General features: G+C 36.9%; 1 long non-coding RNA gene across 1 annotated transcript in view; it reads right to left on the bottom strand.

The window, feature by feature from the left end:
* Positions 1-349: 349 nt before the first annotated feature.
* Positions 350-24,108, bottom strand: part of LOC112579574 — a 34,883-nt gene continuing 11,124 nt past the window's right edge. Inside the window, exons 2-3 of the long non-coding RNA XR_006639948.1 lie at positions 649-841; positions 350-533 (exon numbers count right to left, since the gene is read on the bottom strand). This is a non-coding gene — a long non-coding RNA (uncharacterized LOC112579574). The remainder of the gene's footprint in view (positions 534-648; positions 842-24,108) is intronic.

Consider the following 24,108-nt stretch of genomic DNA (forward strand, 5'->3'; position numbering starts at 1 on the left):
CCAACTTTTTGAGACACTATGAACCATAGCCTACCAGCCTCCTCTGTCCATGAGATTCTCCAGACATGAATACTGGAGTGCGTTGCCATGCCCTACCCCAGGGGATCTTCCCAACCCAGGGATTGAACCAGTGTCTCTTATGTCTCCTGCATTGGCAAGTGGGTTCTTTACCACTAGTGCCACCTGGGAAGCCTAAGGAACTACTATTAAGATGTAAATAGTCTGAAAGTTTAGAGTACTTGCAAGCTAAAAATTTAACTGACCGTTTATTTATGTCTGTTTATCTGTCTGTCTATCTGTGCATACATAAACACATCCACCAACTATATGTATCTGGGTCAGAGACAAAGGCTATTTATTACACACAACAACGCAGCAGCAAGAGCAATACTTTGCATGGATTCCTTACGGCTCCAGTTCCCACAGGGTGATGTTGTGAGTGCCAGATGTTGCTTGTGCATCAAAGGAAAGGAACTCCAAAATTAGGAAACTGATCGTATAAAGGGCTGCTGGTGACATGCCCATTCTCTCCTCTAGAAAGGAAGAGAAATCATTGAGCTTAATTGTAAGCAAATGTTCCCAGGAGAAGAGGGTAAAGGCATCTTTAGGATGATTACCCTGGAATGGAAGGGAAGGGAAGTTCTTTACCTTTATTGTCCCAGGATGTCTTCAAGGAGGGGATGTAATTCAGCTTTACTTTCTTGAAATATCTCCTTATATAAACATTGGCTATAAATGCCTTTTCTCAAAGGGCTTGAAATATGGGATGATCATAGAGAATTGTCTTTCTCCAACTATGCGTCAGGCACATCATCCACAGTATCTCCAATCCTAGCTGTAACTGTGTAATGTAGATATTACTATTCCAGTTTTGCAGACAAAGAGGAAAAGTTAAAATCACATGCCCAAAGCTACAAAGTTACCAGTATTAGAGTCAGGACTCACTATGGTCATTGGATATTAAAGTCAAAACTCTTTTCATCACAAAAATCAACATAGTAGGTCTTCAACTGAAAGCAGCCTCATGGAGCTTAATGTGAGTTTATTTTATGGAGTATATTTTCTATTTTTCCTATTCTCATGTAAGCGTCTTGAGGGCAGAGTCATGCTTATATTCTCCACTGTGCCTAATAAAGTGAATACCATGTTGCTATTGGATGCTTTATTAAGATGGTCTGAATGAAGAAAATCTGACAAACTATGTATGATGAAAACTTGACATTATACTTCCTAAATAATATATGATTGTGGAAAAGAGGTCACAGCATAAAATTCAAATATAGCAACCTCTTTCTTGAAATATTAATAATGATCTCAACTATTTTTTACTTGGCTGACAATTTAGCTTGAATATTGATGAAAATTTGATGTCTAAAGTTTAGAGAAAGTAACTAAGAGTTGATAATAATCAATGAGCAGGAATATATAGAAACATTGCATGAGTCAACTCACATGAGAACTGATGTTTTAATATAGGATATGTCAAAAAATGAAAAATTCATTTTATTTTAGAACTAAACCTCTTCCATTCTAACCAAAAATATGCTCAATGCTGAAGAGTAAAAATCAGTGGTTGACTTACAGACTTTTTCCCTTTCAATCTTGTTCTGGGGCAAAAAGTCTTTTTCTTATTACTGTTTATTCTAAAGCACTTATCTTCTATTTACATAGTTCATCTTCTATTTTCATAATTTATATCCCTGGGATATGTGTTTAGGTCTTCTTGTCTCAAACCAGGCTGTTCCACTATTCAGAACTTAACGAGCTTCTTAAACAGAAACATTTAGGGGCTGTTAAACACCTATTGCAAACCTTAGCCCTGACTTTGTCATATAAATACTCCACTCAGATTATTTAGTAGAATAAATATATTTGGTTGTAGTTCCCCCTTTGGGCAGTAGTCACTGTTTTCTTTTCCTCCTTATGTCAAGTCATAAGTTTTTGAGTCTGTTCTTGCATTTCTACTAAATACTTGCTTGAATATGTGCCACTTCGTGAGATAAGAAACCTCTATTCCCAACATATATGGAAAGAACAAACTATATTTACATAATATTTTCATAAATATTAAAAGTGATGTTTTAAAATAAAGAAGATATTTTTACCTTTCCTCAAAAAGATATAACAAGAAAATAGAAATGCAAGTACTCATGCGTGGGAGGAAGGTGATGTTTCATTATACTTTAAACTACTTTGGCAGTTGTTTTCCTTACATATATGCAGGATATTAAAGTGTTAGCTGTGTGTGTGTGATTTACTGTGAAGCCTCTTTGCCCAAAAAAGCCCTGCTATTTTAGTAGAGTTCAATATATTTCCTTTGGGGGAGATTAAATAAAATATGTTAACTCAGTTAAATTTGGAGTCTGATGACAAATGACTAAATGTGTTCAAACGAGGCAGGCACAGGAAATCTGTCCAGCAAAGGACTAAACTGGGAAATAATGTTTGAATGTCCACTGGCACAGTTTTGCAGTGTGTTGTTCTAGAGTTCAGTATTACAGTATGCCATTAATTTTAAGTAGTGAATTAAACAAGAGAAATAAGATTCCTTTATTCTGGCACATGCATGCAACTCAGCTCTTCAGCCGTACACTAAAATTCAAATGTACACAAAAAGATAAACTTAGAATGGGAAAGTGGAACATGTTTTAGATTTTAGTGTATGATATTTAAAAAAGAGAAGGATGTCTCAACCCCAAATTGCATGTCGAACTACATTCAGGAAGTACTGTTATTATATTCTGATACTGAAACTAAAGTATCCTGGAGGTAGGAATGCTGTGAATTTTACATCAATTATTTTCTATAAGGAGCAATTGTAAAGATAGTCTTAGGAATTAACTTGGGTCCAATCAAGTTCATGCCAGTTGACTTGGTAGATAAAGCTAGGAAAACAAGGACTGAGGCATAATTGTTAAGTGTTTTGCTTAAGATCAAAAGTGGAGTTGATGGCAGTTGGACATCCCAACTATACATGCTTCTGAAAGTAAAATTTCAGTATTAAGATAATCTTGATAATTTCACAGTGACTTATGCTGAGAGGTTTAAAAGACAGCCTATTGCTGCTGCTGCTGCTGCTGCTGCTAAGTCGCTTCAGTCGTGTCCGACTCTGTGCGACCCCACAGACGGCAGCCCACCAGGCTTCGCTGTCCTTGGGATTGTCCAGGCAAGAACACTGAAGTGGGTTGCCATTTCCACTAAACTCACAAATGTAGGAGTAATTCTATGTTGTGAATTTCAAACCTTAGAAAAACATATACAGATACCAACAGAGACCTGGAGAATACTACTTATGCCCTAACATTTTCCTTTTAGTTAACTTTTGATGCTCAAACAGAGCTATACTCTTTAGTAAATACCCAGAGCACCCCTTTCATCCTCAGAATAGAAACTGGGTTCCACTGCTATGTCTGTTCATAGAATAACCTCAAGGGCAATTCATATGTCCAGCCCCTCATCTTCATTAAAGACAGAATCAAACTTAATGAGAACAAAAAGCCTTTAATAGTAAAGTAATATAACAAAATGGTTTATCTCAGTTTTTCTTACTTTTCCTATGAAGCCTAGTCTGGTTTCCCAATGCCATAAAGCAACATGTAAAATACCATGTATGAAATGAGTTGCCAGTCCAGGTTCGATGCACGATACTGGATGCTTGGGGCTGGTGCACTGGGACGACCCAGAGGGATGGAATGGGGAGGGAGGAGGGAGGAGGGTTCAGGATAGGGAACACATGTATACCTGTGGCGGATTCATTTTGATATTTGGCAAAACTAATACAGTTATGTAAAGTTTAAAAATAAAATAAAATTTAAAAAAAAAAAAGAAAAAAAAAAAAGATCAATCTTTTCTTCTATACCATCCAAAATACATCTTTGGTATGATGTTTTCTACTGAAGATAAATTAAAAGAGAAGGTATTTACATCATTAAATCACAATGATCTGCCTTGTTTTTCAATAAACTTACGTGTATAAACCCATTTCTAGAGTCTAAAGGAATTACAGCCCACCACTGAGGACAGGCCATTGAATTAAGGGTGGATAGGATTTCTCTGACAAGTGGAATTTAATCTCACATCATGAACCAAAAGGATTTTAAAAGTTGATATTTTCAATGATGTTGAGTTAGCAATATTTTATAATGATGCTTGCATTACCTTGAAGAAATGACCTCTCTATTTTTAATATATGATGCTACAGAAAATGTAAAATAAACCTGTACACATGAGACCCTGCATGAGCATAGATGGGAGATAAAAAAATGGGAAAGTAAAACATAAGACTTCATAATAACAAAACAAAAAAATAGGGCCTGGAAAAATATCTTCCACCAGAGAGAAAATAAACTATTTAAACTATTCTTAGAGTCTTATGCAAAATCAGATATATAATTGTAGTTTAGTTTGAAAGATTCCCTAGGTCTTTGAAACTGTTCTGATCCTATTTTTCTGTCTTGACACCAATGCACTGCAACCAACCACTCGCATGAAGCATTAGTAGCAGGAGATACCATCACCTGTGGTGCTGTGTTGAACCTCTGTCGATTTTGATCAATTTTAAGTGTAAATGATTGAATAGCTTAAAAATGAGTAGCTTTTAGAGAACTATTATAGGTAAGAAGAACTGCACTTAAAAGATCACAAGATGGGGGTAGGTTAATGTGTCTGGCAGTCTAATTGTTATTGGAAAAAATAATCTTGAGCCTAACAGCCATGGAGAATTAGGCAGCAGGACTTTGACAGATAGGCATCAGACCTCTTTGAACTAAGTGTTTTTGCTTTTATCTCTGTCTATTCACGATAACTTCTGAGGAAGCTGGATGACTCTGACCCAATTTAGTAGAAAGTTCAAGGTGTACCTTAATGTCAATTAATGTGTTAGTTTGCCACCTTGATTGAAAAAAAGTTTGGATGATTTGGGCCTATTTTTAAAAATTATTTTTTCTATCTTTTTGTATCAAAGAAAATAGCTAGGACCTTTCATATTTCCTTCCTTGTTATAACTGTTGATTGATAGTAATTTTTGGTTTAATTTTCCATGGAGGCAATTTGTTTCAGATAATGTCTACATTTTGTTATGTGTGCTAAGTCACTTTCGTAGTGTCCGACTGACTCTTTGAGACCCTATGGACTGTAGTCCGTCAGGCTCCTCTGTCCATGGAATTCTCTGGGCAACAGTACTGGAGTGGGTTACCATTTCCTTCTCCAGGGGATCTTCCTGACCCAGGGACCGAATCTGTGTCTCCTGCATTGGCAGGCAGATTCTTTACCACTAGTGCTACCTGGAAAGACCTTTCAACATAAATAATAGTGGTGAAAGTTCTTCTCTTTTTAAATCAAATAATGTCTAGAAAAAAATTTTTCTGTAGTAGATAATGGAATTATGTCAATCTCTGAAAGCTCTAGCAACAAGCTAAGTTTAGTGAGACACCTGGTAGAACCTGAATCTTTTATAACCTATAGCTGGCAAATTCTGTGCTCTACCCACGTCTACCAATACATACACACTATTTTCATGAACTACAGTATCCTAAAATACTACCCAGGAGATATCTTAGATGTACCACGAAGCAGGTCTAGTCAGTTCCTATGCAGTATCATTCCATTTTCCTCCTCTTCTACTCAATTCTCCTGCACTGTTAGAAAGTCTGTGCTTCTAAGACCCATTGACATGGCTTATTGCTCAATTCTCTGGGGTTGTCCAAGTATAAAGGCAGGTTGTATTCTAAGCAGTGGTTTGGAAAATCAGTTTCAACAACCTAGTGCTTCATATGTCCATAATGGTCATTTTCAAAATAACCCTTAAAAAATGATAGACCCTCCCCTTCAAACATTTCCAAGGCTCCTACTACTCCATTAAGTGGAACTTGGGCTGGGACTTATGGTTTAAGGTAGTGCAGTGGTAAGGAATCCACTTACCGAGGCAGGAGACAAGCATTCAGTCCCTGGGTTGGGATGATCCCCTAGAGATGGAAATGGAAACCCACTCCAGTATTCTTGCCTGGAGAATTCCATGGACATAGGAACCTGATGAGCTATAATCCATGGGGCCACCAAGACTAGGACACAACTGAGCATACATGCACACACACAACAAATGTCCCTAGGAACAGCTCTCCCCACTGCTAATTAGGCTTTCTTACTGGGCCACATTGGTCTGCAGGGTTTTCTGTTACCACAGAGTTATCTTCCAGGAAACTGATCAGTCTCTTTAGCTGGTAGCCTTAAGTTAGGCTTGAATGCAGCTGTTTCAAAGCAGCAGCTTGTTAAGGCGGAGGCCATTTGCTTATCATCTCCATTACTTTTGTTGATGAAAATCCTCTGGAGGATAATAAGAACTATTTTGGTGCAAACTGTTCGTAAATCTTCTCAGTCATCCTCTGGAGACTGGCAGCTGCTGAGGGCAGAATCGATTCTGGAGGTAGCTTAAGATGCATGCTGTTGCAGGTTTCCCAGTGACCTAGCACACGCATTATTATTTTGGTTGTTATCGCTGTTATTGACTCTCTCGGGGCAGTCATTCTCTGGAAATGTATTAGTGAAACACAACCACCCCATAGGAGTAGCCACATATCAAAATACATGTATATTTTATGATGCATGGAGATTTTCTCTGAACTAGAGAGATGCTGTGTCTATGCTCTTCTCTCAGAATTCCATGGCTTATGTTCATCTGGTGTCTGTAGAAACGTTCCCAAAATCTCATGAGCTTTTCAATACCCCACAGCCTCTTCGGTAATGACAGGGAAGCTACCCTGTAGTTTAGTGAATCTCTCATCAGCCTTGGTATGTGCAAGCAACAGCTTCGTGGCCAGAAGCCCCCATCCAATGAGGAACTGTGTGTCTGATCCAGTCTTCTTTCTTGGATGGACCCAGGACACACCTCCCTTCTCTGACTCTGTCTGACTCCACAGACAATAATTCTTTTAGCGTCAAGCCAGTGCCAGGACTCTGGTATCAGCTTCCTGAATCTCCATAGTCTGTGATTACTGAAATATCATTGAAATTTGGACACAAAACTGAAGATAGTCAACGTAATATATGTGCTATATTGAGGACGTGTCTCTTTTTGCTTTTGCTAGAAAGTATCACAAGAAGAGTGTGTTGTTCCTACAACCTAATAAATCAAGAAGTTAAAATAGTTCACCCAGAAGGTAACTCCATCTCCTAAGAGCACAGCTGGAGAAAGCAAAGAAGAAATCTCCATAAATGGTATTTCCCCTGCACTTCAGCATCTTGCTCTTAAAATGTGTCTCTTATATATTTTATACCATTTCAGGCAAGCAAAATACTAAACTCTCTTCAAAAGAATAAGATAACCAAATTTCTCAAAGAAAAGGAACTCACATTTCAAAATATTTTTTTCTAATTGTGGAAATAATAGATGTTTATTCTGGAAATAAAAAAGTTATATTAAGTAGGAAAATAATGTCCTATAATCCCATCAGTGAGTGTTAACAGATGTTAATGTTTTATTCAATTTATTTGGAGTCTGTCTATGTACACATACCTATCTATAAACTGCCCATATGATAACAAGAATAATGGCAATAATGAAAGCTAATATTTATTGAGCATCTTCTGTCTTTTCAAACATTAACTAATTTAGTCTTCATGTATTTCTGTGAAAGATATTAAAAAGAAGTAGTATTATTGTAGTATTGTAAACAAATAGTATTATCCCCATTTTAAGAAAGAGAAAACTGAGATACAGAAAAGTTAAATAACTTTTTTCAGTGTCACATAACGTGCATTTGGTAAATATAAGAAAGTCACACACACACACACACGCACACGGAAACTCCCAGACCCACATATACATACTAACACACTTACATAGACACCACACACACATACATTTTAGGCAGCTTGGTAACAGCATTTTACAGTGAAAGATTTAAAAATAATATAAGCCTATTATGAAAACATAGAAAATGCACAAAAATTATAAAGAGAAAAGAATAGTCATCTAATCCCACCATTTAAAATAACCACTGTCAACACATGTAAACTATTTTCTTCTTCTCAACTGGTGCTAAGTTTTAAAATATTTTTCAGTGGCTTTTTAGGCCACTGTGTGTTTTCACTCAGTACTAAAACAAATACATTTTTTCATAATATGTCATACCCAACACCCTGATTCCCTACTTTTCTATTCTGGATTTCCCTCAAGAACTGCCCACTTTTCTCCTCCTATTATGCAGAAGAGTTTAGCACGTGTTATGACATCTTAGTGTGAGACAGCTCCTAGGCTCCAGGGAGGGAAAAGACAAGAACTCCCAGGCTGCACAAAGCATGGATTAAATAATTTTCCCAAAGGCAGTGTTCTCCCTAAGAGGAATTATGGTGCACATACATCTTCCTGTCTCGTTATTCTGAAAATGAAAAAAAATATATGCAATGTAACCAATATGCAATTTAACTGAAATTTATAGTGATAAATTAATTTTAAGTAAGAGTCAACATGTAGTAAGTGGTCAAAAATACATTATGGTGCACAGTTCTAAGTCAATTTCAGTTAAAATAAACAGGAACAACATACATATTCTACTTGCCTTGAGTAGTGTACTGTCTTATTAATGATACAAATACTACTTATAAATTTGTTGTTATTACTTAGTCACTAGGTCATGTCCCACTCTTTTGTGACCCCATAGACTGTAGGATCATCAAAAAAGCAAAAGAGTTCCAGAAAAACATCTATTTCTGCTTTATTGACTATGCTGAAGCCTTTGACTGTGTGGATCACAATAAACTGTGGAAAATTCTGAAAGAGATGGGAATACCAGACCACCTGACTTGACTCTTGAGAAACCTATATGCAGGTCAGGAAGCAACAGTTAGAACTGGATATGGAACAACAGACTGGTTCCAAATAGGAAAAGGAGTTCGTCAAGGCTGTATATTGTCACCCTGCTTATTTAACTTCTATGCAGAGTACATCATGAGAAATGCCAGGTTGGATGAAGCACAAACTGGAATCAAGATTGCTGGGAGAAATATAAACAACCTCAGATATATAGATGACACCATCCTTAACGCAGAAAGTGAAGAGGAACTAAAGAGCCTCTTGATGAGGGTAACAGAGGACAGTGAAAAACCTGGTTTAAAATTCAACATTCAAACAGGAAAGATCGTGGCATCTGGTCCCATCACTTCATGGCAAATAGATGGAGAAACAGTGGAAACAGTGTCAGACTTTATTTTTTTGGGCTCCAAAATCACTGCAGATGTTGACTGCAGTCATGAAATTAAAAGACACTTACTCCTTGTAAGGAAAGTTATGACCAACCTAGATAGCATATTCAAAAGCAGAGACATTACTTTGCCAACAAAGGTCTGCCTAGTCAAGGCTATGGTTTTTCCTGTGGTCATGTATGGATGTGAAAGTTGGACCATGAAGAAAGCTGAGTTGCCGAAGAATTGATGCTTTCCTTTTTTTTTGAATTGATGCTTTTGAACTGTGGTGCTGGAGAAGACTCTTGTGGGTCCCTTGGACTGCAAGGAGATCCAACCAGTCCATCCTAAAGGAGACCAGTCCTGGGTGTTCATTGGAAGGACTGATGCTGAAGCTGAAACTCCAATACTTTGGCCACCTCATGCAAAGAGCTGACTCATTGGAAAAGACCCTGATGCTGGGAGGGATTGGTGGCAGGAGGAGAAGGGGACGACAGAAGATGAGATGGCTGGCTGGCATCACCGACTTGATGCACGTGAGTTTGGGTGAACTCTGGGAGTTGGTGATGGACAGGAAGGCCTGATGTGCTGCGATTCACTGGGTCACAAAGAGTTGGACACGACTGAGCGACTGAACTGAACTGAACTGAGACTGTAGCCCACCAGGCTCCTCTGTCCATGCAATTTTCCAAACAAGAATACTGAAGTGGGTAGGCATTTCCTTCTCCAGGGAATCTTCCCAACTCAGGGATTGAACCTGTATCTCCTGGATTGGCATGCAGATTCTTTACCACTGAACCACCAGGAAGCCCTACTTATAAATTAGCATGTACTAAAATTAATGTAAAGAGAAATGTCCCAAAATGGCAAACCATTTAAAAATTTTTATTCATGATGACCATCCTTTCCTCCTTTTGGAAAATGTCAGAATAATTCTTTGGAGATAACACGTTAGGCTTTGGAGTTAAGATTTTTTTTGTGATAAGAAGGAGTGTTGGTAGCGGATGTATGGGTGCCATGTGAAGTTGTTACAAGAAACTTTCTGAAGATGGTAGGATTTTTTTTTTTACCTGAAAATAACTGAATTTTGATAGTGACCTAAAAACACTGCAACATTTTGATGAGCTGGATATGAGTTTAACCAAATCATCATGGTGCTCACATTTGAGACATACTCCTAAGAAAATCTCTTCACTTAAAGTTTCTGCCTCAGATCTTGGGAGGCAGCTGCAAGTTTGCACAGTTTCAATGGATCCCTCAGCTACTGTCTGGGAATCCAAACATCCTCAAAAGCACCTTCTGACCCTGGTGATAGGTGTCTTAGTCATATCTACCATATAGATTTAAATAGCAAATTAATTTCAAATGTTTGGCTTGTAGCTTGTTTATTTTATAGTTCCTTTATTATAGTAGGTCTGTACCATCAAGGCTCCAATGATAAATATGTTTTGTGCCCAGCACAATAATCTCTATCACCAACAAAGACGATAATTTATTTCACACTTCATTACAGCTATCACTTAGTGAATTATTTTCAATGCTCATCTTAATGCATTGGTAGATATTTATAAACACACACAGGGTGTAGGAATACCATATTTTTTTTTCTCAGCAGACTATCTGATGTTTCTTAGCTAATGAGAGATTAAATGAGAAATCTGATCACTGCATGGATCATCTCTGCCTGTGAAGTATTGTTGATATTCTCAATTCCAACATCATCTCAAAATGACACCAAAGCCCCAGGAGGGGCATAGCATAAATTTACAAACTGTCAGTATCACACTTTTTCTCTCACACACACAGGCTTAGTTACCTGCAAGTTTTCTAAAACTCTTTTATGGTTATGCTGCTCCTGTCTTTAAATTTTGCAATGGTTGTTGCCATTATTTGAATTGAGATGGTGACCGTCACTTTCTTTGGACTAGAATTAAAATTTCTGAACCAAGTGCTAGCCATTTAGTAAATATTAAAATTAGTTTCTTAATTGCATTGTGTACACACACACACACACACACACACACACACATATGGGCTTTCTAGGTGGCGCAGTGGTAAAGAATCCCTCTGCCAAACGGGAGAAGGGAGTTCAATCCCTGGGTTAGGAAGATCTCCTGGAGGAGGGCATGGCAACCCACTCCAGTATTCTTGTACCACCTGGGAAGTCCTGCCAAGACCATACTGTCCCAGAAATGCAGCCCAGATCCAGGAACATGATAAACTCTACAGAGCCCATCAAGCTCACTCAATCCAAACCAACTACTCATATGAAAGGCAAGCTATTGGAAGCCCTCATTTTAGACACCATAATATTGGGTTCTCAGTGTCATGTAGTCTCATATTGACTTATTAACATCATCTAAATGATGTTTATTATGCACTTGCTGTGTGTCTGACATTATATTCAACACTAAGGACATATTGATGAATAAAACAGATTCCATCTTTTCTAAAAGTCTTTCTAAATGTTGTCGGCAACACACTGCTGGATAGTAAATACACATTTGGATAATAAGTCCTCTGCTGGCAGTTTGATGCTTTCCTGGAAAACACATTAGAATATTTTGTATCACAGTATACCTTTCACAAAGGTGAAATGTAAATTAATTATGATTTTCACAGATATATTTTGATGTTACATTTTTAAGGTTTAACATAAGCTGTAAGGAATAATGTGGTCAATTTATCTTGACTAACATACTGTTAGGGTAGAGTTTGTCCTAACTGATTTTTATAAATAAAATGCTATTCTTTTTATGTGCTAAATTTATTTGATTATTACTATTGTATTGAATTTTATCAAAATGTCATAAAATAATGTTTCATAATATATTCACTAAAATATAAAAGGAATCAATATTCCTTTTATTCTTATTATATAAAAATTATTCTGTATTTATTACATATATCCTTATTTTCAAATTTCAAATAATTGAAAATAAGATTTTTATTGGAGACTCAATCCATTTTACTTTAATTCTTCAGAGTATTATTTATTATGAAGCTATGTCAGTGAATCACATAAATTCATTCATAAATGAGTGATGAGATTTCTTGTCATTTTCAAAATAAAGTGCCCTTTCTTATATTGCAACGAGCATTTCCAGAACAGGGCAAAATACTCCTTTCAGTGTGAAAAGGCATCATTCAACAGTATACAACTAGATGCAAGTCAGGGTATTGCTAAGTTGTACAACCTGCACACTTCATACTAATTTTTTCAGAGGCAGCAGAATAATCAATTGGTAATATTCTCTAATCTGAAGGCACACTTGGAGATTGTCTCAGTGGCATACAAAGTGGAGGTTTAATTACTGTCTATGTACTAGCAGATATTTTTATATTGTAGTTGGATAAAACAATTGGCTTTTCATTTAAATAATGATTATTCTAAAAAACAATATAAACTTGAAATAGCATTTGGTTCCTAACTGACATAGTTTCAGCTATCTGATCAACAAGGACAGGCATTGTCACATGAACAAAAGAAGCTGCACAAAGATGACAATCCACTTACCACATTAATTAGAGGAAACAGTTGGAAGTTGATAATATGTCTTTGAATTTTGATTCAGTGGTGAAGAAAAGAATTAAAATTGAAAATACAATCAAATTTTGCCTCTAAAGATACGTTTTTCCAGCATGATATATACATCTATGCTACAGAATGCTGATTGTCAAGGAAAGGTACTCATGTAAATATCCGATGGGGGCAAGAGAAAATTTATTTAAAAAATAATTTGTTTAGGTGGTTGATAATGCCAAACAAAAAGTCAAGATTCTGTCAACATAACCTTCAGAATCAAATGATCATAGTTCCAAGTGCAAGACTGTCAGGATTTCTAAGAACTGTACTGTCATCAAAATGATTTCATTGTCAAGAAATTGACTTTTTACTACCCTCATTGGAAGACAGTTGATCATGTATTACTCGACATGTTTTGGAATAGCATCATATTTCCTCAACAGAACATAAATGTTTCCCAGCACTGAGAGCCTGATTAAAAAGCAGTTACTATTATCACTCCTATTTGTCCTCAGTTGCTCAGTCATATCTGGCTCTTTGTGACCCCACAGACAGTAGCCTGCCAGACTCCTCTGTTCATGGGAGTTTTCAGGCATAGATACTGGAGTAGATTGCCGTTTCCTCCTCCAGGGGATCTTCCTGACCCAGGGATTGAACCCATGTCTCCTGTGTCTCCTGCATTGGCAGGCAGATTCATTACCACTTAGCCATTTGGGAAGCTCATGTTGTATGGAGTACATTTTCAGAAATGGGAACTTAGGTAGTAGAGATCTCTGAGGACCCTCTGTAAGTGGCATACTTTAGAATTGTGGGTCTGTAGTTATTGAAGTACACAGATGCAGAACGGATGGGCTGTGTGCAGAAATACGTAAATAAGTAATGCTTAATTTCCTTTTCAGAGTCCAAAAACTTACTTGAAGTTAACCACAAATGAGAGAACTGCTTCATAACCTATAAAAAAGCCTTTTAAAAATCCTAATTATGCACACTTTTTAAGAAATGCCAAATGGTGATGATTTGGAAGGAGCTAGAAAAGAACCAAACCTCGAAAAAGGGCATGTCCTTCCCTAAGTCCAAATTGACTGCACATGCTCTTATTTAGCTTTCATTACAAAATAGTCTCATTTCCTTATTCATAAAATATGGAGCATTCTGATGTTGGGTTTTTTTTTTTTTCTTCTTCTTCTTCTTTCGACACCGAGAATAAAACATTAACTTTGTCTTAAGAAAGTCACAGATACATACCAACCTTAACTCTGCTGCTAATTAATGCTATCAAAAGACCTAGCAGGAGTTTCTGCAGCCTTTTTATCTCTGCATGATGAGTGGCTTCAAATAGCTCCCATCTCCCCTTACCAGTTGGATGTCATCTAAAAACTGAATAATAGCGGCAACTGTTCTTAGGAAAAATACTGCAGCCACTTCCTCTAGAATATAAAGTAAAAGAAAATGGGCAACCACATAATTATCTAATGACCAGGTTTTTTCCAAGGTAGTTGTAAGGTCAAGATTAGCTGGGAAAGTAACACCAGAATATATTTCTGCTTTGACAGTAAGCAAAAAACAAAAACCTCTTTACTTGAAACTCTTTCATGTAATTATTTCCATACTCTTTTTTTCTATACACACACCACCCACACTCACACATAAAATTAAAATGCTCACCATTTTAATTTTAGAAAGAAATGTTCTCTGCCTTCCTTAGCTGTGTATATTAGCAATGTCTGAAATGCTTCAAGGTGAATTAGTTTTAGGATTATATTGCACTATACTGCAGGAAAACATGATATAGGGTTTTTTGTAAAACATCTCCAGGATCTTTGCAATAAAATTAAGAGGATAAGCCAAGGCTTACATGTTACTGTCACATTCTATATGATACTTTATGTAGAATATCATTAAGAGGATACACTTTGTGCAGATACATAAATGACTCTTATCTTTTCCAACTGTACTTAAAAAATCATGTGTTCTGAATGCAACTCCCATCATTTCCAAAGTCTTTTATTTTTCTATTTTGCTATTAAGAATCAATTTATCCTATAAATGACTTGATTTCTAGTTTTAGAAAGTTGACGAGGTAAATCTTTTTAGTCTAAGAATTACAGAATAGACTGCATGGTTTTGTGAGCTAAAATTTTTAGGAACGAAGTTGGAAACACACAAAATAATTCCACATGCTCCACAATATTCCAAATAAGAACTAAAGTGAAAAATTTCTGACCAACTCTAGCAATTAAAGAATATTTAATCCACTATAATTTTCAATAGGATCTAGGGGAAAAAGTCACTGGTATATGATTACATTATCATCACAAATCAAAAAACATAGTACCATGGTTTGAAATAGCAGGGTTTTTTTTTTTTAATAGAAAGTTATAATAGCTACTGAATAAATAATCAGTATTTGGAAAAATATTTTAACTAATCTTTTCCCCTCCTTTCTCAGAAGCTAAATTGTTTGCTATTTCTGAGACTAATACCATTGTACTTGTTGGATAATTTACAGTAAACACACATCCTCTTAATCACATCACAGAAACTTAAATAGATTTGTAAAACCATTAAAAAATCAATACTTAGCTTTTAGGTGATGAATTAATTAATGGAGTGTGAATGCTTGAAGTCTGCATTACCCAGCATGCACTATGGCTTTTCATAATATCACTGTCAATGGGAACAGTATGCAAAGTAATGTAATGTAACTAGTGGGGAAGTGCAGATAAAAATATATCAATCTCTGCTACCCAATGAGAATATTCCAGTAAAAACTTCCTTTTGGTAAGAAATGCAATTCAATATTTTTCTGTTATGTATAATGATGGAAGAAAGAAGCATTGTTGACAAATGAAATCCAGAGAAAAAATAGTCAGAAATGTCCCAACTCTTTTTAATTAATCAGGCAATAGATGATGATACAAGTAATCAGATCAGTCACTCAGTCGTGTCCGACTCTTTGCGACCCCATGAATGGCAGCACGCCAGGCCTCCCTGTCCATCACGAACACCCGGAGTTCACTCAGACTCACGTCCATCGAGTCAGTGATGCCATCCAGCCATCTCATCCTCTGTCGTCCCCTTCTCCTCCTGCCCCCAATCCCTCCCAGCATCAGAGTCTTTTCCAATGAGTCAACTCTTCGCATGAGGTGGCCAAAGTACTGGAGTTTCAGCTTCAGCATCATTCCCTCCAAAGAAATCCCAGGGCTGATCTCCTTCAGAATGGACTGGTTGGATCTCCTTGCAGTCCAAGGGACTCTCAAGCATCTTCTCCAACACCACAGTTCAAAGCATCAATTCTTCGGCGCTCAGCCTTCTTCACAGTCCAACTCTCACATGTAATGGCAAGATATAAAATTATGGAGGTCTGTATAAATTGGGGAATGAGACTTTACTTGTTTCCTCCATTGAAGTTTTTAAAAAGCCTTTTTCTGAAAAAATAGATCACATTTTCCTATTTTCATTGCATTTATTCTATCCTAACCATCTTCCAGTGCTTCTTTCCACTTCTTTTAAAACTTCTTGCTCAAAGATACCGACTAAGGGACTTCCCTGGAGGTCTAGTGGTTGACTCTAAGCTTCCAGTGCCTTCACTGCAGGGGGTGCTGGTTTGATCCCTGGTCAGGGAACTAAGATCCCATATGCTGTGCACTGGACAGCCAAAAAAAAAAAAAAGAAAAGATACCAATTAAGAGTTCTACAGAAAAGTGTAGTCATAAATTGGATATTGGTTGCTGCCTTCAATAACTTACATTCTAGTTGCATAACATTATAAAGTAGATCAATACTAACAACAAAGGAGTAACGGAAATGGAGGAAGTTGTATGTTTAAGGTGGCAAAACACATAATTTTGGAGACAATTTTTAAGAACAACAAGTTATAAACGTAAAATTAAATATGAGGGTTTTTTACTTTTGCTATAATTTCAGCCAGACCTCGGTTGTCACTTAAAGCTGAGAAAGTTTTCTTTAAAAGTGATCTGTTAAACTAGGAAACTGTTGTGGCAAACAAGACTTTAGGACAAACAATCTGACAATGGGAAACCATATAGGGAAGAAAAAATTCAACTTTAACTTCAGAACTTTTGTCAATTCTGGATATAGGGGAAAAGATTTAGTTAGGATCCAAAGTGTTGGACAGAGAACTCCTACTAAGAGGCAGAATAATAAGTAGAGATTTTGGCAATCTTGCAGGAACAGAGACCAAAATTACAGCCTCACAGACCCTAATTAAGTTAAAAACCAGTAACGAAAACAACAAAAAGTACTCAACTTTTAGCAAACTAAGCTTTACATTTCTAAATAATATGTTGGTCAGATAAGATATCAAAGGGAAATTTAAAAGAAATATTTTTGTGTGATAATGAAAATTAGATATCAGATGATTAGGATGCAGCTAAAGCTGAGTTAAAAAGAAAATGTAGTCTTCTATTCATATATTAGAAAATTTGAAAGGCTGGAAATTGATGATCTTACTATTTTAAGAAATTAGAAAAAAACAGTATATGAATATCAAAGAAATAAAAGGAAGAATATATAATAGCAGAAATGAATTTAATAGAAAAATCAACTGCCTCTTTATTTGTAAGCTATGTTATTACAAGTGTTCAGAAATCCAATATTGTTTTTATTATCCATACAAAGTAGTGGTTATTACTGTTTTATGCAACTGATGTTTGTTTACATTTACCCAGACATTTAACATTTTCTTTCTTCACCATTTCTTCTGACATACTTTTTTCTTTTTACATGGGCCTTCAGAAGGAATATTTGTGAGGGATCGTTTTTGGCATAAAATCCTCCAAATGTCTTTACTTTGCCATAACATTTGAAAGATAGTTTAACTGGGTGTATAACTGTAGATTGTGAGTTATCTCTCCTAGGACCTTAAAGATATTGTTTCATTGCCTTCTGACTTTTACTGCTGATATTTTAGTCGTTTATGCCTTATGGATTTTTTGTTTTGTCCTTCTCACTGTGTTATTTCTGAGAAAGTTGTCCTTCAGAATTCAAAGTTTTGTGGAAAATTGGAGGGAAGGTTGTGGCAGAAAAATGAGGATGGGGCTTTCTCTGCTCAGATTTCTACTTTGATTGGGTACCATGTTTTGTTTTGTTTTGTTTTGTTTTTTTCGTCTCCTAATTATGTTTCTGTTCCCAGTACAGTTCAGGACCTAGTAGCTCTCAAGGAAAGCACTATTTCTAGAGTTTGCTTACCTCTCTTGCTTCACCTTTTAACATTTTTCCCCCCACCAATTTTGAAGATTTCCTTTGCTTTTCTGCCAGTTAAGCACAGCTTTTGAAGAGAAGTTAACACAAAATAGTTTTGGATCAATTGAAGTGTTTTTTGTTAGGATAAAGTTTCTGGAAATCTAGTCTCCCTTTTTACCAGAAAAGGCAGTGTGACAAGGATTTGTGTATTCTTTGCATGTGTTTGTTTACCCTCCTAGACTGCGAACTTCATCTCATCTGAGACTCTATTTATTTTTCATTCCCTTGACCCAGCATATCATCTGATATGAAAAATACATATCAAGGGATCTTGAGTTTTTAAGGTGTGTGGCCAAAGAAAAATACAGTTAGTGTGACTTTTTAAAAGGAATGAGGTGTTCAGAGGAGCTGGAATGTACAACCCAGGGCCAGGAGAGGTCACTGGACTCAGACATTAGAAGGTAAATTTGAAAGAAAATTTGTAGGTGGTAGAGGGAAACAGAGTAGAGTGATGAGCAGAGGAGTCGGAATTAAATGGTGAAGTGGCTTCTCCAAGTAGAGTGTGAAGATGATGGGAAAAAAAGGTGGAGAGGGGGAGATTGATGGGAAGGGAGGATTAAGAAAATAACATTTCTTTTGAGAAAATAACATTTTTACTATGAAAGATCTTTAATCAGAACTTAGAGTGGGAAGATCTGATAAAGACTGAAATATTAAAGAAAGGGAATTCTCTGACAGTCCACTGGTTAGGACTTTGAGCTTTCATCACTGAGGGTGCAGGCTCAGTGCCTGATTGGGGAACTAAGATCCTGCAAGCTGTGCAGCATGGCCAAAAATAAAAAAAAGAAAGAGTGAATAATTGATGGAACAAGTTCACTGAGAAGGAGTAAAAGTATGTGATCAGGAATAAGAATGGTGAACTTCAAAACAGAATAGAGAAAAAAGAATGGATGGTAATAAAATTCAGTTAAGGGACAAGAAAAGGAAGGGGAGTTTTTACCTGATAAAAATGGTTTTCTCATTTATTTATAATGTATTTCCCACCTATTACATAAAAAAGGATTAGAAGCATGTGGAATGCTGGTAAAAAGTCAAGAAAATGCATCCTGAATAATTTATTTTGGACAGCTGCAAGAGAATTTATAGATAGCTAACATTGAATTCCACATGAAAAGGTGACAGAGACAAAGGATTTGGGGAACAGGCCCATAAAAAAATATCTATACTCTCATTTATTTTCATTTAGCACTGTCATCTGAGAGGTGCTGGACATGAAACTTTTATTGTATAATAGTTGTCACACTTACCAGACTGGCAGAGGTTTCTTTGACCTAAGATTGGAGATTCCAGGGGAAACATTGTGAGTCTTTCCTGAGACCAGAATGGAAACATCCCTATCCTTATAATTAGGTGAAGACAAGAGTGGGGCCCAAGTCTGGACTGATTTTCCTTTCATTTTCAGCTCAGCTTTGAAGACCAGGGGACTCAGTGTCGAGTTTCAGTCTATGTAGAAACTTCAAAACATGGTGCCATATTTGCTATCAAGATGCTGAATCATGTCATGCAAAATATCATGCGAATTTCTATATGAAGCAGACCTAGAGAACATTTTATAATTAGAATTTGCTACAGTCTTCATTAGCATTCCTGGTATAATTGTGTCAGAAAAATTTTTTTCCCAAGACTTAAAATATTGTAGAATATTCAAGTTAAATAATATCCAAGGCAGGTAGGCCTTCTTTGAATCATTGGCAAGAAAGTATATATTTTGGGAGTCCCTCTTCTCGCCTTATATTTTCACAACAGATTGCTTTAGGTAGAAAAATCCACAGTGCTGAATACCGACTTACTGACTCACTGAAAGGCAATGGCCCAATACAAATATCATAATAAAAGATGAAACTAAGAAGGAGCAAATAAGAGGCAAAGATCAAATGGAAAATGCTGTTTCCAAAATGAAACACTGAGTCCAGGAAACCCTCAAGTGTTAATCTTGAACCTGAGAAGAGCTTGGCTCTGAAATCTTGGCCTCCAGTATATGAGTGTATCTGTTACTCTCTGTGTGGCTCCATGTGACATATACTTCTCAAGTGTGGAAAAAGAAAACAAATTCCAACCTGGAGTGGAAGGCTGTCTAAAGATAGCATCTCATTCATCAACCACCCCTGCCACCCCCTCACAGGGTGCTGTTATCTAATTTCCTCTTTCCAATCCCAGGACCAGTGATCATGCTGTTCTGCATGGGCCATGAAGGAGGCTCTCGCTGCTTCACGCACACCTTGTTCCCCATTTGGTCTAAGTATCACCAACTATAATAGTAACTAGGACTCCTGTTAGTAAAGGCCAGTAGAACTAATTCATCTTATGTAACACATATGTTATTACAAGAGTCTTTTAAGGGAAAAGTTTTTATCCAGAAGAGTGGCTGTGATGGAGGTCATGTCAGGAGCTGGGAATAACAGTGGGAAAGCATGGATTGAAATCCATCTTGTGTCTCTTCTCGCCTAAAACTTTCAAGGTGAAGAAGAAGAATTTCTAATGTTTAAGGATCTCAAGCAAATCCTTTGTGCCAAACACTGTGTCTATTGCTTTCACATCCAGCGCTTCTTTCACACCTTCCAATAACAAGTGAAGAAACATGCCATAGGGGTTCACAACTTTCCTGCAGAGGATTTAAACTCAGGTGTGTTTAAAACTTAAGTCATGATAATTCCCTGTTCATGGTACTCTGATGCTTTCTCACCACACTTAAACTCCCAAGTCCACCATGTTCTACGAGGTCTTAGCTCTCTGGCCTCTGTCTACACCTCTGTCTTTATCTCCTACAATTACCCACTCTGTATCAGGTTACCCTCTCCCTATCGGTAGTCACCTTCTTGCTTTCTTTCTAACACAGCTAGTTTGCTCACATGCAGGGTCTTTGCATATCCTGATCCCACTGCTGGGAAAGCTCTTCCCTCGGCTATCTGTATAGTCACCTCTACTCAAACACTTCCTCTTCAGAGAAGCCTTGCCTACTACCTTATAGAAAGGAACACTGACCATCCTAAATCATTCTGTATTCCTTTATCCTACTTCATTTTCCTTTGTGGCCTTTTTCACTCTATGTCATGTTGGCAATATTCCATTATTTCTTGTCATATCATATTTTTGTTGTGTTTCCCACTAAAATGTAAGTAAACTCTGTGGGTGGAGGTATTGTATAACATGAGTGTTTGGAACAATGTCAGGCACTTAGGAGGTGCTCAATAAATGTCAAATATCTGAATAAATTATATGATAGTTTTAGCTCTGCAGTCCTGCACACCATTTTGATGCAACAGTAATGCTGGCATTTTACAGTTGTTGCTGATGTTTACTGGGTGCTCACTGCATTTGAAGTATAAACTCAATGCCTTACAGAATTTATTACATTTAATTTTCACACACTCACATAAAGGCATATGAGTGAGATTTTTTATTATATTTTTACCACCATAATTTCTCCCTCACTTACATGATGACACGCTGTGCTGCAAAAATTAAATAATAATCACAAAACTAAATAAGTGGAACAGCTGAGATTTGACTCTTGAGTCCATGTCACAAACACTATTGACAGACATGCTCATATTGTCTCATCAGTGATTTTGTTATATCCATCTCCTACTAGAATCAGTGATTTAGTCCTGCCCCTTTTTTTGTACAGATGAAAAAACTTGAGGCCAAGAGTAATTTTTTAAAAATATTTATTTATTAAACTGAGCCAGGTCCCACAGTTTCAGCATGTGGGATCTAGCTCCCTGGCCAGGGATCGAACCCAGGCCCCCTACATTGAAAGGGGACCACCAGGGAAGTCCTACTAGACCACCAGGGAAGTGCCCCAAGAGTAATTTAGAGCAGCAACCTTTTTGGCACCAGTGACTGGTATCGTGGAAGACAATTTTTCCACAGACCAAAAATGGGGAATAGTTTCAGGATAATTCAAGCATATTAAATTTATTGTGCACTTTATTTCTATTATTAATACATCATCTCCACCTGGGATCATCAGGTATTAGACCCCACAGGTTGGGGACACCTGATTTAGAGGGTAGGAAAGATGGCAAGATCTAGAACCCATACTTCTTTACACTTTCCTGAATGTACCAAAGCAGCCTGGGACTAATAAAGAATTTGCTGAATACCAATCAAGAAGGAAAAATGTTTAGGTACTTCCTGACAACACTAATCAAAATAATACATTCAGTGGCAAATTCAGAAGAGAAGTATGTGAAATTGACATTTGGAAGTGTGAACAATATTTGAAAGAAATAAGAATTCTTTGGATATAAACTTGAAGTTAACCCACAGTATGTAAGAGATTTTAGCACATCCGTGTGTGACAAAGGCAGCCTTTCAATTCCAAATAGACTTCTGGTCCAGTTTGCAACCATATTGAAGATATTTAAATGAGCATAATCTGGATGACCAAGAAACTCACTCCAGCACTTATTTCTTCACATTTGAAGACAATTGTTCTCGGATGCTGGAGCAGATTTCATTGTATGTTACTCACAGAGATTGAAAATTGCATTAACACTCTATTACATGGGAGGGAAAAATCATCAAAAAACACGATGACTGAACTGTTTAAAAAGATAAAATATGGACGAATGGATGGATACCTAGACAGAGATTAGTACAGGTGTTTATCACTAGAGAAATTAATAAGTGAAACACTGTGGAAATAGTGCTGCATATTAACATGTATCTGTTGGAATCACAACCTATACGTGTGTATGTGTGTGCGTGTTTAGTAGTTCAGTTGTGTCTGACTCTTTGAGACCCTTTGGACTGCAGCCCTCCAGGCTCCTCTGTTCATGGGATTTTTCAGGCAAGAAACACTGGAGTGGGTTGCTATTTCCTACTCCACGGTATCTTCTAGACCCAGGGATCAAACCCGCATCCCTTCCATCTCCTGCATTGGCAGGCGGATTCTTGAGCCCCTCTGTTTCTTGACCTTCAGCTTTTACACCAGCTCTCTAGAGAAAGGTTTATTGGGTGGATTGGGGTGAGTTCAGTCAGAACTCTGTCTCTTTGTGAATGCTTGTGATCATAAACAGCCACATTCAGAATGAGAGGACTCAGTCAATGACCATTCAAGAAACAATTATTTTTCATGCATTTTAAAGAATTTTTGTTTTGGACTTACAAAGACCCTGAACTTTATATAATTATGGGATCCCTCTCGTTGTTTAGGATGATCAAATCACTACATAGAAGTTATCTCTATGAAACACATATTCAATAACATATTGAGAATTGTAACAAAGGTTAAGAAATATAGTATGTGTATACAGGTATATATTGTAGAAGGAAATGGCAACCCACTCCAATATTATTGCTTGGAAAATTCCATGGACAGATGAGCCTGGTGAGCTATATAGTCTATGAGGTCGCAAAGAGTTGGATGCAACTGAGCATGCAAGCATGCGTATGGGTATATATATTTACATTTATATTTGTACATACATGTTTTATATATATATTTCATGGACTTGACCCAGAGAACATTTGCTTTTATAAACAGTTTTATTGCTTAATTGGTAATTAGGTCCTGGCTTGCTTGTGTGTGGTATTAACATAAATTGATAGAGAGCCTCACCAGGTGCATTCAATTTAAAAAGTTTTAAAGTAAGGTATCATGTTTTACCACTTGGTTGCATTTTGAAAATATATTTAATAGGTTTATTCCAATGTCAGGGTTGCAATAAATGGAAGTCAAGCTGACTTAAAACAGACCAGTCTGTGGGTTAATCTTCCTGTCTCCTGATTTCCATCACCTACTTTGAACCTATTTAGTCATCCATTTGCAGACCTTGCCATAGCCCGTGGCTGAAGCCTGCAGTTGCTCATTTCCATGCACTAGAAGAGCTACATATTTTTCTTTGCCTGGAATGTTATTTGTCTGAGTCAGACTAACCATCAGAACTAACAAGGCACAGGGCCAAATATATCCATTATTTCTGTAAAATGGCTGGGTGAACTTCGGTGCAGCATGAATAAGAGAGACTTAAACACAGGCATTAAATAAACCGTGAGCCTATTTGTGAAAAGTCCTGCCTTTGGTTACTGTTCATTTACTGGCTCTTGGCTTGTGTGCTGAACCCCTAGTATGGGCCCTGATGAGCAGGCATCAGAGGTATATTAGGGAATTATGTAATGCAATTATTTTTAGG

The sequence above is a fragment of the Bubalus bubalis genome, chromosome 2 (assembly GCF_019923935.1).
Source record: "Bubalus bubalis isolate 160015118507 breed Murrah chromosome 2, NDDB_SH_1, whole genome shotgun sequence".
NCBI classification, from domain to species: Eukaryota; Metazoa; Chordata; class Mammalia; order Artiodactyla; family Bovidae; genus Bubalus; species Bubalus bubalis.